Below are 15,776 nucleotides of genomic sequence, written 5' to 3'. Positions count from 1 at the left end.
GCAAGTTTGGTCAACCCCATGTAAGTTATGGGGCAGTAACAGTACACTCTGCAAAACGTGTTTTTCAGCCCGAAATAAACGCGTTTTTTCAGACAACTGAATCCCCATGTAGCAGCAAGGCTCAGAAGAGCCCACACACTCAGATCTTAACCCCAGTGTGCAGAAAGGTTCAAAACATGTTTTTCAGCAGAAATAAACATGTTTCTGCAAGTTTGGTCAACCCCATGTAAGTTATGGGGCAGTAACAGTACACTTTTCAAAACGTGTTTTTCAGCCCGAAATAAACGCGTTTTTTCAGACAACTGAATACCCATGTAGCAGCAAGGCTCAGAAGAGCCCACACACTCAGATCTTAACCCCAGTGTGCAGAAAGGGTCAAAACGTGTTTTTCAGCAGAAATAAACATGTTTCTGCAAGTTTGGTCAACCCCATGTAAGTTATGGGGCAGTAACAGTACACTCTGCAAAACGTGTTTTTCAGCCCGAAATAAACGCGTTTTTTCAGACAACTGAATCCCCATGTAGCAGCAAGGCTCAGAAGAGCCCACACACTCAGATCTTAACCCCAGTGTGCTGAAAGTGTCAAAACATGTTTTTCAGCAGAAATAAACATGTTTCTGCAAGTTTGGTCAACCCCATGTAAGTTATGGGGCAATAACAGTACACTCTGCAAAACGTGTTTTTCAGTCCGAAATAAACGCGTTTTTTCAGACAACTGAATACCCATGTAGCAACAAGGCTCAGAAGAGCCCACACACTCAGATCTTAACCCCAGTGTGCTGAAAGTGTCAAAACATGTTTTTCAGCAGAAATAAACATGTTTCTGCAAGTTTGGTCAACCCCATGTAAGTTATGGGGCAGTAACAGTACACTTTTCAAAACGTGTTTTTCAGCCCGAAATAAACGCGTTTTTTCAGACAACTGAATCCCCATGTAGCAACAAGGCTCAGAAGAGCCCACACTCTCAGATCTTAACCCCAGTGTGCTGAAAGTGTCAAAACATGTTTTTCAGCAGAAATAAACATGTTTCTGCAAGTTTGGTCAACCCCATGTAAGTTATGGGGCAGTAACAGTACACTTTTCAAAACGTGTTTTTCAGCCCGAAATAAACGCGTTTTTTCAGACAACTGAATCCCCATGTAGCAGCAAGGCTCAGAAGAGCCCACACACTCAGATCTTAACCCCAGTGTGCAGAAAGGTTCAAAACATGTTTTTCAGCAGAAATAAACATGTTTCTGCAAGTTTGGTCAACCCCATGTAAGTTATGGGGCAGTAACAGTACACTTTTCAAAACGTGTTTTTCAGCCCGAAATAAACGCGTTTTTTCAGACAACTGAATCCCCATGTAGCAACAAGGCTCAGAAGAGCCCACACACTCAGATCTTAACCCCAGTGTGCTGAAAGTGTCAAAACGTGTTTTTCAGCAGAAATAAACATGTTTCTGCAAGTTTGGTCAACCCCATGTAAGTTATGGGGCAGTAACAGTACACTCTGCAAAACGTGTTTTTCAGCCCGAAATAAACGCGTTTTTTCAGACAACTGAATCCCCATGTAGCAGCAAGGCTCAGAAGAGCCCACACACTCAGATCTTAACCCCAGTGTGCAGAAAGGTTCAAAACATGTTTTTCAGCAGAAATAAACATGTTTCTGCAAGTTTGGTCAACCCCATGTAAGTTATGGGGCAGTAACAGTACACTTTTCAAAACGTGTTTTTCAGCCCGAAATAAACGCGTTTTTTCAGACAACTGAATCCCCATGTAGCAACAAGGCTCAGAAGAGCCCACACACTCAGATCTTAACCCCAGTGTGCAGAAAGGGTCAAAACTTGTTTTTCAGCAGAAATAAACATGTTTCTGCAAGTTTGGTCAACCCCATGTAAGTTATGGGGCAGTAACAGTACACTTTTCAAAACGTGTTTTTCAGCCCGAAATAAACGCGTTTTTTCAGACAACTGAATCCCCATGTAGCAGCAAGGCTCAGAAGAGCCCACACACTCAGATCTTAACCCCAGTGTGCAGAAAGGTTCAAAACATGTTTTTCAGCAGAAATAAACATGTTTCTGCAAGTTTGGTCAACCCCATGTAAGTTATGAGGCAGTAACAGTACACTTTTCAAAACGTGTTTTTCAGCCCGAAATAAACGCGTTTTTTCAGACAACTGAATCCCCATGTAGCAACAAGGCTCAGAAGAGCCCACACACTCAGATCTTAACCCCAGTGTGCAGAAAGGGTCAAAACTTGTTTTTCAGCAGAAATAAACATGTTTCTGCAAGTTTGGTCAACCCCATGTAAGTTATGGGGCAGTAACAGTACACTTTTCAAAACGTGTTTTTCAGCCCGAAATAAACGCGTTTTTTCAGACAACTGAATCCCCATGTAGCAGCAAGGCTCAGAAGAGCCCACACACTCAGATCTTAACCCCAGTGTGCTGAAAGTGTCAAACATGTTTTTCAGCAGAAATAAACATGTTTCTGCAAGTTTGGTCAACCCCATGTAAGTTATGGGGCAGTAACAGTACACTTTTCAAAACGTGTTTTTCAGCCCGAAATAAACGCGTTTTTTCAGACAACTGAATCCCCATGTAGCAACAAGGCTCAGAAGAGCCCACACACTCAGATCTTAACCCCAGTGTGCTGAAAGTGTCAAAACATGTTTTTCAGCAGAAATAAACATGTTTCTGCAAGTTTGGTCAACCCCATGTAAGTTATGGGGCAGTAACAGTACACTTTTCAAAACGTGTTTTTCAGCCCTTAATAAACGCGTTTTTTCAGACAACTGAATCCCCATGTAGCAACAAGGCTCAGAAGAGCCCACACACTCAGATCTTAACCCCAGTGTGCTGAAAGTGTCAAAACATGTTTTTCAGCAGAAATAAACATGTTTCTGCAAGTTTGGTCAACCCCATGTAAGTTATGGGGCAGTAACAGTACACTTTTCAAAACGTGTTTTTCAGCCCGAAATAAACGCGTTTTTTCAGACAACTGAATACCCATGTAGCAGCAAGTCTCAGAAGAGCCCACACACTCAGCTCTTAACCCCAGTGTGCAGAAAGGGTCAAAACGTGTTTTTCAGCAGAAATAAACATGTTTCTGCAAGTTTGGTCAACCCCATGTAAGTTATGGGGCAGTAACAGTACACTCTGCAAAACGTGTTTTTCAGCCCGAAATAAACGCGTTTTTTCAGACAACTGAATCCCCATGTAGCAGCAAGGCTCAGAAGAGCCCACACACTCAGATCTTAACCCCAGTGTGCTGAAAGTGTCAAAACATGTTTTTCAGCAGAAATAAACATGTTTCTGCAAGTTTGGTCAACCCCATGTAAGTTATGGGGCAGTAACAGTACACTTTTCAAAACGTGTTTTTCAGCCCGAAATAAACGCGTTTTTTCAGACAACTGAATCCCCATGTAGCAACAAGGCTCAGAAGAGCCCACACACTCAGATCTTAACCCCAGTGTGCTGAAAGTGTCAAAACATGTTTTTCAGCAGAAATAAACATGTTTCTGCAAGTTTGGTCAACCCCATGTAAGTTATGGGGCAGTAACAGTACACTTTTCAAAACGTGTTTTTCAGCCCGAAATAAACGCGTTTTTTCAGACAACTGAATCCCCATGTAGCAACAAGGCTCAGAAGAGCCCACACACTCAGATCTTAACCCCAGTGTGCTGAAAGTGTCAAAACATGTTTTTCAGCAGAAATAAACATGTTTCTGCAAGTTTGGTCAACCCCATGTAAGTTATGGGGCAGTAACAGTACACTTTTCAAAACGTGTTTTTCAGCCCGAAATAAACGCGTTTTTTCAGACAACTGAATACCCATGTAGCAGCAAGTCTCAGAAGAGCCCACACACTCAGCTCTTAACCCCAGTGTGCAGAAAGGATCAAAACGTGTTTTTCAGCAGAAATAAACATGTTTCTGCAAGTTTGGTCAACCCCATGTAAGTTATGGGGCAGTAACAGTACACTCTGCAAAACGTGTTTTTCAGCCCGAAATAAACGCGTTTTTTCAGACAACTGAATCCCCATGTAGCAGCAAGGCTCAGAAGAGCCCACACACTCAGATCTTAACCCCAGTGTGCAGAAAGGTTCAAAACATGTTTTTCAGCAGAAATAAACATGTTTCTGCAAGTTTGGTCAACCCCATGTAAGTTATGGGGCAGTAACAGTACACTTTTCAAAACGTGTTTTTCAGCCCGAAATAAACGCGTTTTTTCAGACAACTGAATACCCATGTAGCAGCAAGGCTCAGAAGAGCCCACACACTCAGATCTTAACCCCAGTGTGCAGAAAGGGTCAAAACGTGTTTTTCAGCAGAAATAAACATGTTTCTGCAAGTTTGGTCAACCCCATGTAAGTTATGGGGCAGTAACAGTACACTCCGCAAAACGTGTTTTTCAGCCCGAAATAAACGCGTTTTTTCAGACAACTGAATCCCCATGTAGCAGCAAGGCTCAGAAGAGCCCACACACTCAGATCTTAACCCCAGTGTGCTGAAAGTGTCAAAACGTGTTTTTCAGCAGAAATAAACATGTTTCTGCAAGTTTGGTCAACCCCATGTAAGTTATGGGGCAGTAACAGTACACTCTGCAAAACGTGTTTTTCAGCCCGAAATAAACGCGTTTTTTCAGACAACTGAATCCCCATGTAGCAGCAAGGCTCAGAAGAGCCCACACACTCAGATCTTAACCCCAGTGTGCAGAAAGGTTCAAAACATGTTTTTCAGCAGAAATAAACATGTTTCTGCAAGTTTGGTCAACCCCATGTAAGTTATGGGGCAGTAACAGTACACTTTTCAAAACGTGTTTTTCAGCCCGAAATAAACGCGTTTTTTCAGACAACTGAATCCCCATGTAGCAACAAGGCTCAGAAGAGCCCACACACTCAGATCTTAACCCCAGTGTGCTGAAAGTGTCAAAACGTGTTTTTCAGCAGAAATAAACATGTTTCTGCAAGTTTGGTCAACCCCATGTAAGTTATGGGGCAGTAACAGTACACTCTGCAAAACGTGTTTTTCAGCCCGAAATAAACGCGTTTTTTCAGACAACTGAATCCCCATGTAGCAGCAAGGCTCAGAAGAGCCCACACACTCAGATCTTAACCCCAGTGTGCAGAAAGGTTCAAAACATGTTTTTCAGCAGAAATAAACATGTTTCTGCAAGTTTGGTCAACCCCATGTAAGTTATGGGGCAGTAACAGTACACTTTTCAAAACGTGTTTTTCAGCCCGAAATAAACGCGTTTTTTCAGACAACTGAATCCCCATGTAGCAACAAGGCTCAGAAGAGCCCACACACTCAGATCTTAACCCCAGTGTGCTGAAAGTGTCAAAACGTGTTTTTCAGCAGAAATAAACATGTTTCTGCAAGTTTGGTCAACCCCATGTAAGTTATGGGGCAGTAACAGTACACTCTGCAAAACGTGTTTTTCAGCCCGAAATAAACGCGTTTTTTCAGACAACTGAATCCCCATGTAGCAGCAAGGCTCAGAAGAGCCCACACACTCAGATCTTAACCCCAGTGTGCAGAAAGGTTCAAAACATGTTTTTCAGCAGAAATAAACATGTTTCTGCAAGTTTGGTCAACCCCATGTAAGTTATGGGGCAGTAACAGTACACTTTTCAAAACGTGTTTTTCAGCCCGAAATAAACGCGTTTTTTCAGACAACTGAATCCCCATGTAGCAACAAGGCTCAGAAGAGCCCACACACTCAGATCTTAACCCCAGTGTGCAGAAAGGGTCAAAACTTGTTTTTCAGCAGAAATAAACATGTTTCTGCATGTTTGGTCAACCCCATGTAAGTTATGGGGCAGTAACAGTACACTTTTCAAAACGTGTTTTTCAGCCCGAAATAAACGCGTTTTTTCAGACAACTGAATCCCCATGTAGCAGCAAGGCTCAGAAGAGCCCACACACTCAGATCTTAACCCCAGTGTGCAGAAAGGTTCAAAACATGTTTTTCAGCAGAAATAAACATGTTTCTGCAAGTTTGGTCAACCCCATGTAAGTTATGGGGCAGTAACAGTACACTTTTCAAAACGTGTTTTTCAGCCCGAAATAAACGCGTTTTTTCAGACAACTGAATCCCCATGTAGCAACAAGGCTCAGAAGAGCCCACACACTCAGATCTTAACCCCAGTGTGCTGAAAGTGTCAAAACGTGTTTTTCAGCAGAAATAAACATGTTTCTGCAAGTTTGGTCAACCCCATGTAAGTTATGGGGCAGTAACAGTACACTCTGCAAAACGTGTTTTTCAGCCCGAAATAAACGCGTTTTTTCAGACAACTGAATCCCCATGTAGCAGCAAGGCTCAGAAGAGCCCACACACTCAGATCTTAACCCCAGTGTGCAGAAAGGTTCAAAACGTGTTTTTCAGCAGAAATAAACATGTTTCTGCAAGTTTGGTCAACCCCATGTAAGTTATGGGGCAGTAACAGTACACTTTTCAAAACGTGTTTTTCAGCCCGAAATAAACGCGTTTTTTCAGACAACTGAATCCCCATGTAGCAACAAGGCTCAGAAGAGCCCACACACTCAGATCTTAACCCCAGTGTGCAGAAAGGGTCAAAACTTGTTTTTCAGCAGAAATAAACATGTTTCTGCAAGTTTGGTCAACCCCATGTAAGTTATGGGGCAGTAACAGTACACTTTTCAAAACGTGTTTTTCAGCCCGAAATAAACGCGTTTTTTCAGACAACTGAATCCCCATGTAGCAGCAAGGCTCAGAAGAGCCCACACACTCAGATCTTAACCCCAGTGTGCAGAAAGGTTCAAAACATGTTTTTCAGCAGAAATAAACATGTTTCTGCAAGTTTGGTCAACCCCATGTAAGTTATGGGGCAGTAACAGTACACTTTTCAAAACGTGTTTTTCAGCCCGAAATAAACGCGTTTTTTCAGACAACTGAATCCCCATGTAGCAACAAGGCTCAGAAGAGCCCACACACTCAGATCTTAACCCCAGTGTGCAGAAAGGGTCAAAACTTGTTTTTCAGCAGAAATAAACATGTTTCTGCAAGTTTGGTCAACCCCATGTAAGTTATGGGGCAGTAACAGTACACTTTTCAAAACGTGTTTTTCAGCCCGAAATAAACGCGTTTTTTCAGACAACTGAATACCCATGTAGCAGCAAGTCTCAGAAGAGCCCACACACTCAGCTCTTAACCCCAGTGTGCAGAAAGGGTCAAAACGTGTTTTTCAGCAGAAATAAACATGTTTCTGCAAGTTTGGTCAACCCCATGTAAGTTATGGGGCAGTAACAGTACACTCTGCAAAACGTGTTTTTCAGCCCGAAATAAACGCGTTTTTTCAGACAACTGAATCCCCATGTAGCAGCAAGGCTCAGAAGAGCCCACACACTCAGATCTTAACCCCAGTGTGCTGAAAGTGTCAAAACATGTTTTTCAGCAGAAATAAACATGTTTCTGCAAGTTTGGTCAACCCCATGTAAGTTATGGGGCAGTAACAGTACACTTTTCAAAACGTGTTTTTCAGCCCGAAATAAACGCGTTTTTTCAGACAACTGAATCCCCATGTAGCAACAAGGCTCAGAAGAGCCCACACACTCAGATCTTAACCCCAGTGTGCTGAAAGTGTCAAAACATGTTTTTCAGCAGAAATAAACATGTTTCTGCAAGTTTGGTCAACACCATGTAAGTTATGGGGCAGTAACAGTACACTTTTCAAAACGTGTTTTTCAGCCCGAAATAAACGCGTTTTTTCAGACAACTGAATCCCCATGTAGCAACAAGGCTCAGAAGAGCCCACACACTCAGATCTTAACCCCAGTGTGCTGAAAGTGTCAAAACATGTTTTTCAGCAGAAATAAACATGTTTCTGCAAGTTTGGTCAACCCCATGTAAGTTATGGGGCAGTAACAGTACACTTTTCAAAACGTGTTTTTCAGCCCGAAATAAACGCGTTTTTTCAGACAACTGAATACCCATGTAGCAGCAAGTCTCAGAAGAGCCCACACACTCAGCTCTTAACCCCAGTGTGCAGAAAGGATCAAAATGTGTTTTTCAGCAGAAATAAACATGTTTCTGCAAGTTTGGTCAACCCCATGTAAGTTATGGGGCAGTAACAGTACACTCTGCAAAACGTGTTTTTCAGCCCGAAATAAACGCGTTTTTTCAGACAACTGAATCCCCATGTAGCAGCAAGGCTCAGAAGAGCCCACACACTCAGATCTTAACCCCAGTGTGCAGAAAGGTTCAAAACATGTTTTTCAGCAGAAATAAACATGTTTCTGCAAGTTTGGTCAACCCCATGTAAGTTATGGGGCAGTAACAGTACACTTTTCAAAACGTGTTTTTCAGCCCGAAATAAACGCGTTTTTTCAGACAACTGAATACCCATGTAGCAGCAAGGCTCAGAAGAGCCCACACACTCAGATCTTAACCCCAGTGTGCAGAAAGGGTCAAAACGTGTTTTTCAGCAGAAATAAACATGTTTCTGCAAGTTTGGTCAACCCCATGTAAGTTATGGGGCAGTAACAGTACACTCTGCAAAACGTGTTTTTCAGCCCGAAATAAACGCGTTTTTTCAGACAACTGAATCCCCATGTAGCAGCAAGGCTCAGAAGAGCCCACACACTCAGATCTTAACCCCAGTGTGCTGAAAGTGTCAAAACATGTTTTTCAGCAGAAATAAACATGTTTCTGCAAGTTTGGTCAACCCCATGTAAGTTATGGGGCAATAACAGTACACTCTGCAAAACGTGTTTTTCAGTCCGAAATAAACGCGTTTTTTCAGACAACTGAATACCCATGTAGCAGCAAGGCTCAGAAGAGCCCACACACTCAGATCTTAACCCCAGTGTGCTGAAAGTGTCAAAACATGTTTTTCAGCAGAAATAAACATGTTTCTGCAAGTTTGGTCAACCCCATGTAAGTTATGGGGCAATAACAGTACACTCTGCAAAACGTGTTTTTCAGTCCGAAATAAACGCGTTTTTTCAGACAACTGAATACCCATGTAGCAACAAGGCTCAGAAGAGCCCACACACTCAGATCTTAACCCCAGTGTGCTGAAAGTGTCAAAACATGTTTTTCAGCAGAAATAAACATGTTTCTGCAAGTTTGGTCAACCCCATGTAAGTTATGGGGCAGTAACAGTACACTTTTCAAAACGTGTTTTTCAGCCCGAAATAAACGCGTTTTTTCAGACAACTGAATCCCCATGTAGCAACAAGGCTCAGAAGAGCCCACACTCTCAGATCTTAACCCCAGTGTGCTGAAAGTGTCAAAACATGTTTTTCAGCAGAAATAAACATGTTTCTGCAAGTTTGGTCAACCCCATGTAAGTTATGGGGCAGTAACAGTACACTTTTCAAAACGTGTTTTTCAGCCCGAAATAAACGCGTTTTTTCAGACAACTGAATCCCCATGTAGCAGCAAGGCTCAGAAGAGCCCACACACTCAGATCTTAACCCCAGTGTGCAGAAAGGTTCAAAACATGTTTTTCAGCAGAAATAAACATGTTTCTGCAAGTTTGGTCAACCCCATGTAAGTTATGGGGCAGTAACAGTACACTTTTCAAAACGTGTTTTTCAGCCCGAAATAAACGCGTTTTTTCAGACAACTGAATCCCCATGTAGCAACAAGGCTCAGAAGAGCCCACACACTCAGATCTTAACCCCAGTGTGCTGAAAGTGTCAAAACGTGTTTTTCAGCAGAAATAAACATGTTTCTGCAAGTTTGGTCAACCCCATGTAAGTTATGGGGCAGTAACAGTACACTCTGCAAAACGTGTTTTTCAGCCCGAAATAAACGCGTTTTTTCAGACAACTGAATCCCCATGTAGCAGCAAGGCTCAGAAGAGCCCACACACTCAGATCTTAACCCCAGTGTGCAGAAAGGTTCAAAACATGTTTTTCAGCAGAAATAAACATGTTTCTGCAAGTTTGGTCAACCCCATGTAAGTTATGGGGCAGTAACAGTACACTTTTCAAAACGTGTTTTTCAGCCCGAAATAAACGCGTTTTTTCAGACAACTGAATCCCCATGTAGCAACAAGGCTCAGAAGAGCCCACACACTCAGATCTTAACCCCAGTGTGCAGAAAGGGTCAAAACTTGTTTTTCAGCAGAAATAAACATGTTTCTGCAAGTTTGGTCAACCCCATGTAAGTTATGGGGCAGTAACAGTACACTTTTCAAAACGTGTTTTTCAGCCCGAAATAAACGCGTTTTTTCAGACAACTGAATCCCCATGTAGCAGCAAGGCTCAGAAGAGCCCACACACTCAGATCTTAACCCCAGTGTGCAGAAAGGTTCAAAACATGTTTTTCAGCAGAAATAAACATGTTTCTGCAAGTTTGGTCAACCCCATGTAAGTTATGAGGCAGTAACAGTACACTTTTCAAAACGTGTTTTTCAGCCCGAAATAAACGCGTTTTTTCAGACAACTGAATCCCCATGTAGCAACAAGGCTCAGAAGAGCCCACACACTCAGATCTTAACCCCAGTGTGCAGAAAGGGTCAAAACTTGTTTTTCAGCAGAAATAAACATGTTTCTGCAAGTTTGGTCAACCCCATGTAAGTTATGGGGCAGTAACAGTACACTTTTCAAAACGTGTTTTTCAGCCCGAAATAAACGCGTTTTTTCAGACAACTGAATCCCCATGTAGCAGCAAGGCTCAGAAGAGCCCACACACTCAGATCTTAACCCCAGTGTGCTGAAAGTGTCAAACATGTTTTTCAGCAGAAATAAACATGTTTCTGCAAGTTTGGTCAACCCCATGTAAGTTATGGGGCAGTAACAGTACACTTTTCAAAACGTGTTTTTCAGCCCGAAATAAACGCGTTTTTTCAGACAACTGAATCCCCATGTAGCAACAAGGCTCAGAAGAGCCCACACACTCAGATCTTAACCCCAGTGTGCTGAAAGTGTCAAAACATGTTTTTCAGCAGAAATAAACATGTTTCTGCAAGTTTGGTCAACCCCATGTAAGTTATGGGGCAGTAACAGTACACTTTTCAAAACGTGTTTTTCAGCCCTTAATAAACGCGTTTTTTCAGACAACTGAATCCCCATGTAGCAACAAGGCTCAGAAGAGCCCACACACTCAGATCTTAACCCCAGTGTGCTGAAAGTGTCAAAACATGTTTTTCAGCAGAAATAAACATGTTTCTGCAAGTTTGGTCAACCCCATGTAAGTTATGGGGCAGTAACAGTACACTTTTCAAAACGTGTTTTTCAGCCCGAAATAAACGCGTTTTTTCAGACAACTGAATACCCATGTAGCAGCAAGTCTCAGAAGAGCCCACACACTCAGCTCTTAACCCCAGTGTGCAGAAAGGGTCAAAACGTGTTTTTCAGCAGAAATAAACATGTTTCTGCAAGTTTGGTCAACCCCATGTAAGTTATGGGGCAGTAACAGTACACTCTGCAAAACGTGTTTTTCAGCCCGAAATAAACGCGTTTTTTCAGACAACTGAATCCCCATGTAGCAGCAAGGCTCAGAAGAGCCCACACACTCAGATCTTAACCCCAGTGTGCTGAAAGTGTCAAAACATGTTTTTCAGCAGAAATAAACATGTTTCTGCAAGTTTGGTCAACCCCATGTAAGTTATGGGGCAGTAACAGTACACTTTTCAAAACGTGTTTTTCAGCCCGAAATAAACGCGTTTTTTCAGACAACTGAATCCCCATGTAGCAACAAGGCTCAGAAGAGCCCACACACTCAGATCTTAACCCCAGTGTGCTGAAAGTGTCAAAACATGTTTTTCAGCAGAAATAAACATGTTTCTGCAAGTTTGGTCAACCCCATGTAAGTTATGGGGCAGTAACAGTACACTTTTCAAAACGTGTTTTTCAGCCCGAAATAAACGCGTTTTTTCAGACAACTGAATCCCCATGTAGCAACAAGGCTCAGAAGAGCCCACACACTCAGATCTTAACCCCAGTGTGCTGAAAGTGTCAAAACATGTTTTTCAGCAGAAATAAACATGTTTCTGCAAGTTTGGTCAACCCCATGTAAGTTATGGGGCAGTAACAGTACACTTTTCAAAACGTGTTTTTCAGCCCGAAATAAACGCGTTTTTTCAGACAACTGAATACCCATGTAGCAGCAAGTCTCAGAAGAGCCCACACACTCAGCTCTTAACCCCAGTGTGCAGAAAGGATCAAAACGTGTTTTTCAGCAGAAATAAACATGTTTCTGCAAGTTTGGTCAACCCCATGTAAGTTATGGGGCAGTAACAGTACACTCTGCAAAACGTGTTTTTCAGCCCGAAATAAACGCGTTTTTTCAGACAACTGAATCCCCATGTAGCAGCAAGGCTCAGAAGAGCCCACACACTCAGATCTTAACCCCAGTGTGCAGAAAGGTTCAAAACATGTTTTTCAGCAGAAATAAACATGTTTCTGCAAGTTTGGTCAACCCCATGTAAGTTATGGGGCAGTAACAGTACACTTTTCAAAACGTGTTTTTCAGCCCGAAATAAACGCGTTTTTTCAGACAACTGAATACCCATGTAGCAGCAAGGCTCAGAAGAGCCCACACACTCAGATCTTAACCCCAGTGTGCAGAAAGGGTCAAAACGTGTTTTTCAGCAGAAATAAACATGTTTCTGCAAGTTTGGTCAACCCCATGTAAGTTATGGGGCAGTAACAGTACACTCCGCAAAACGTGTTTTTCAGCCCGAAATAAACGCGTTTTTTCAGACAACTGAATCCCCATGTAGCAGCAAGGCTCAGAAGAGCCCACACACTCAGATCTTAACCCCAGTGTGCTGAAAGTGTCAAAACGTGTTTTTCAGCAGAAATAAACATGTTTCTGCAAGTTTGGTCAACCCCATGTAAGTTATGGGGCAGTAACAGTACACTCTGCAAAACGTGTTTTTCAGCCCGAAATAAACGCGTTTTTTCAGACAACTGAATCCCCATGTAGCAGCAAGGCTCAGAAGAGCCCACACACTCAGATCTTAACCCCAGTGTGCAGAAAGGTTCAAAACATGTTTTTCAGCAGAAATAAACATGTTTCTGCAAGTTTGGTCAACCCCATGTAAGTTATGGGGCAGTAACAGTACACTTTTCAAAACGTGTTTTTCAGCCCGAAATAAACGCGTTTTTTCAGACAACTGAATCCCCATGTAGCAACAAGGCTCAGAAGAGCCCACACACTCAGATCTTAACCCCAGTGTGCAGAAAGGGTCAAAACTTGTTTTTCAGCAGAAATAAACATGTTTCTGCAAGTTTGGTCAACCCCATGTAAGTTATGGGGCAGTAACAGTACACTTTTCAAAACGTGTTTTTCAGCCCGAAATAAACGCGTTTTTTCAGACAACTGAATCCCCATGTAGCAGCAAGGCTCAGAAGAGCCCACACACTCAGATCTTAACCCCAGTGTGCAGAAAGGTTCAAAACATGTTTTTCAGCAGAAATAAACATGTTTCTGCAAGTTTGGTCAACCCCATGTAAGTTATGGGGCAGTAACAGTACACTTTTCAAAACGTGTTTTTCAGCCCGAAATAAACGCGTTTTTTCAGACAACTGAATCCCCATGTAGCAACAAGGCTCAGAAGAGCCCACACACTCAGATCTTAACCCCAGTGTGCAGAAAGGGTCAAAACTTGTTTTTCAGCAGAAATAAACATGTTTCTGCAAGTTTGGTCAACCCCATGTAAGTTATGGGGCAGTAACAGTACACTTTTCAAAACGTGTTTTTCAGCCCGAAATAAACGCGTTTTTTCAGACAACTGAATCCCCATGTAGCAGCAAGGCTCAGAAGAGCCCACACACTCAGATCTTAACCCCAGTGTGCTGAAAGTGTCAAACATGTTTTTCAGCAGAAATAAACATGTTTCTGCAAGTTTGGTCAACCCCATGTAAGTTATGGGGCAGTAACAGTACACTTTTCAAAACGTGTTTTTCAGCCCGAAATAAACGCGTTTTTTCAGACAACTGAATCCCCATGTAGCAACAAGGCTCAGAAGAGCCCACACACTCAGATCTTAACCCCAGTGTGCTGAAAGTGTCAAAACATGTTTTTCAGCAGAAATAAACATGTTTCTGCAAGTTTGGTCAACCCCATGTAAGTTATGGGGCAGTAACAGTACACTTTTCAAAACGTGTTTTTCAGCCCTTAATAAACGCGTTTTTTCAGACAACTGAATCCCCATGTAGCAACAAGGCTCAGAAGAGCCCACACACTCAGATCTTAACCCCAGTGTGCTGAAAGTGTCAAAACATGTTTTTCAGCAGAAATAAACATGTTTCTGCAAGTTTGGTCAACCCCATGTAAGTTATGGGGCAGTAACAGTACACTTTTCAAAACGTGTTTTTCAGCCCGAAATAAACGCGTTTTTTCAGACAACTGAATACCCATGTAGCAGCAAGTCTCAGAAGAGCCCACACACTCAGCTCTTAACCCCAGTGTGCAGAAAGGGTCAAAACGTGTTTTTCAGCAGAAATAAACATGTTTCTGCAAGTTTGGTCAACCCCATGTAAGTTATGGGGCAGTAACAGTACACTCTGCAAAACGTGTTTTTCAGCCCGAAATAAACGCGTTTTTTCAGACAACTGAATCCCCATGTAGCAGCAAGGCTCAGAAGAGCCCACACACTCAGATCTTAACCCCAGTGTGCTGAAAGTGTCAAAACATGTTTTTCAGCAGAAATAAACATGTTTCTGCAAGTTTGGTCAACCCCATGTAAGTTATGGGGCAGTAACAGTACACTTTTCAAAACGTGTTTTTCAGCCCGAAATAAACGCGTTTTTTCAGACAACTGAATCCCCATGTAGCAACAAGGCTCAGAAGAGCCCACACACTCAGATCTTAACCCCAGTGTGCTGAAAGTGTCAAAACATGTTTTTCAGCAGAAATAAACATGTTTCTGCAAGTTTGGTCAACACCATGTAAGTTATGGGGCAGTAACAGTACACTTTTCAAAACGTGTTTTTCAGCCCGAAATAAACGCGTTTTTTCAGACAACTGAATCCCCATGTAGCAACAAGGCTCAGAAGAGCCCACACACTCAGATCTTAACCCCAGTGTGCTGAAAGTGTCAAAACATGTTTTTCAGCAGAAATAAACATGTTTCTGCAAGTTTGGTCAACCCCATGTAAGTTATGGGGCAGTAACAGTACACTTTTCAAAACGTGTTTTTCAGCCCGAAGTAAACGCGTTTTTTCAGACAACTGAATACCCATGTAGCAGCAAGTCTCAGAAGAGCCCACACACTCAGCTCTTAACCCCAGTGTGCAGAAAGGATCAAAACGTGTTTTTCAGCAGAAATAAACATGTTTCTGCAAGTTTGGTCAACCCCATGTAAGTTATGGGGCAGTAACAGTACACTCTGCAAAACGTGTTTTTCAGCCCGAAATAAACGCGTTTTTTCAGACAACTGAATCCCCATGTAGCAGCAAGGCTCAGAAGAGCCCACACACTCAGATCTTAACCCCAGTGTGCAGAAAGGTTCAAAACATGTTTTTCAGCAGAAATAAACATGTTTCTGCAAGTTTGGTCAACCCCATGTAAGTTATGGGGCAGTAACAGTACACTTTTCAAAACGTGTTTTTCAGCCCGAAATAAACGCGTTTTTTCAGACAACTGAATACCCATGTAGCAGCAAGGCTCAGAAGAGCCCACACACTCAGATCTTAACCCCAGTGTGCAGAAAGGGTCAAAACGTGTTTTTCAGCAGAAATAAACATGTTTCTGCAAGTTTGGTCAACCCCATGTAAGTTATGGGGCAGTAACAGTACACTCCGCAAAACGTGTTTTTCAGCCCGAAATAAACGCGTTTTTTCAGACAACTGAATCCCCATGTAGCAGCAAGGCTC

This window comes from Lepisosteus platostomus, chromosome 15, assembly GCF_059453375.1.
Source record: "Lepisosteus platostomus isolate fLepPlt1 chromosome 15, fLepPlt1.hap1, whole genome shotgun sequence".
Classification (NCBI taxonomy): Eukaryota; Metazoa; Chordata; class Actinopteri; order Semionotiformes; family Lepisosteidae; genus Lepisosteus; species Lepisosteus platostomus.
The sequence above is the reverse complement of the archived record's forward strand: the minus strand, read 5'-3'. Positions refer to the sequence as shown.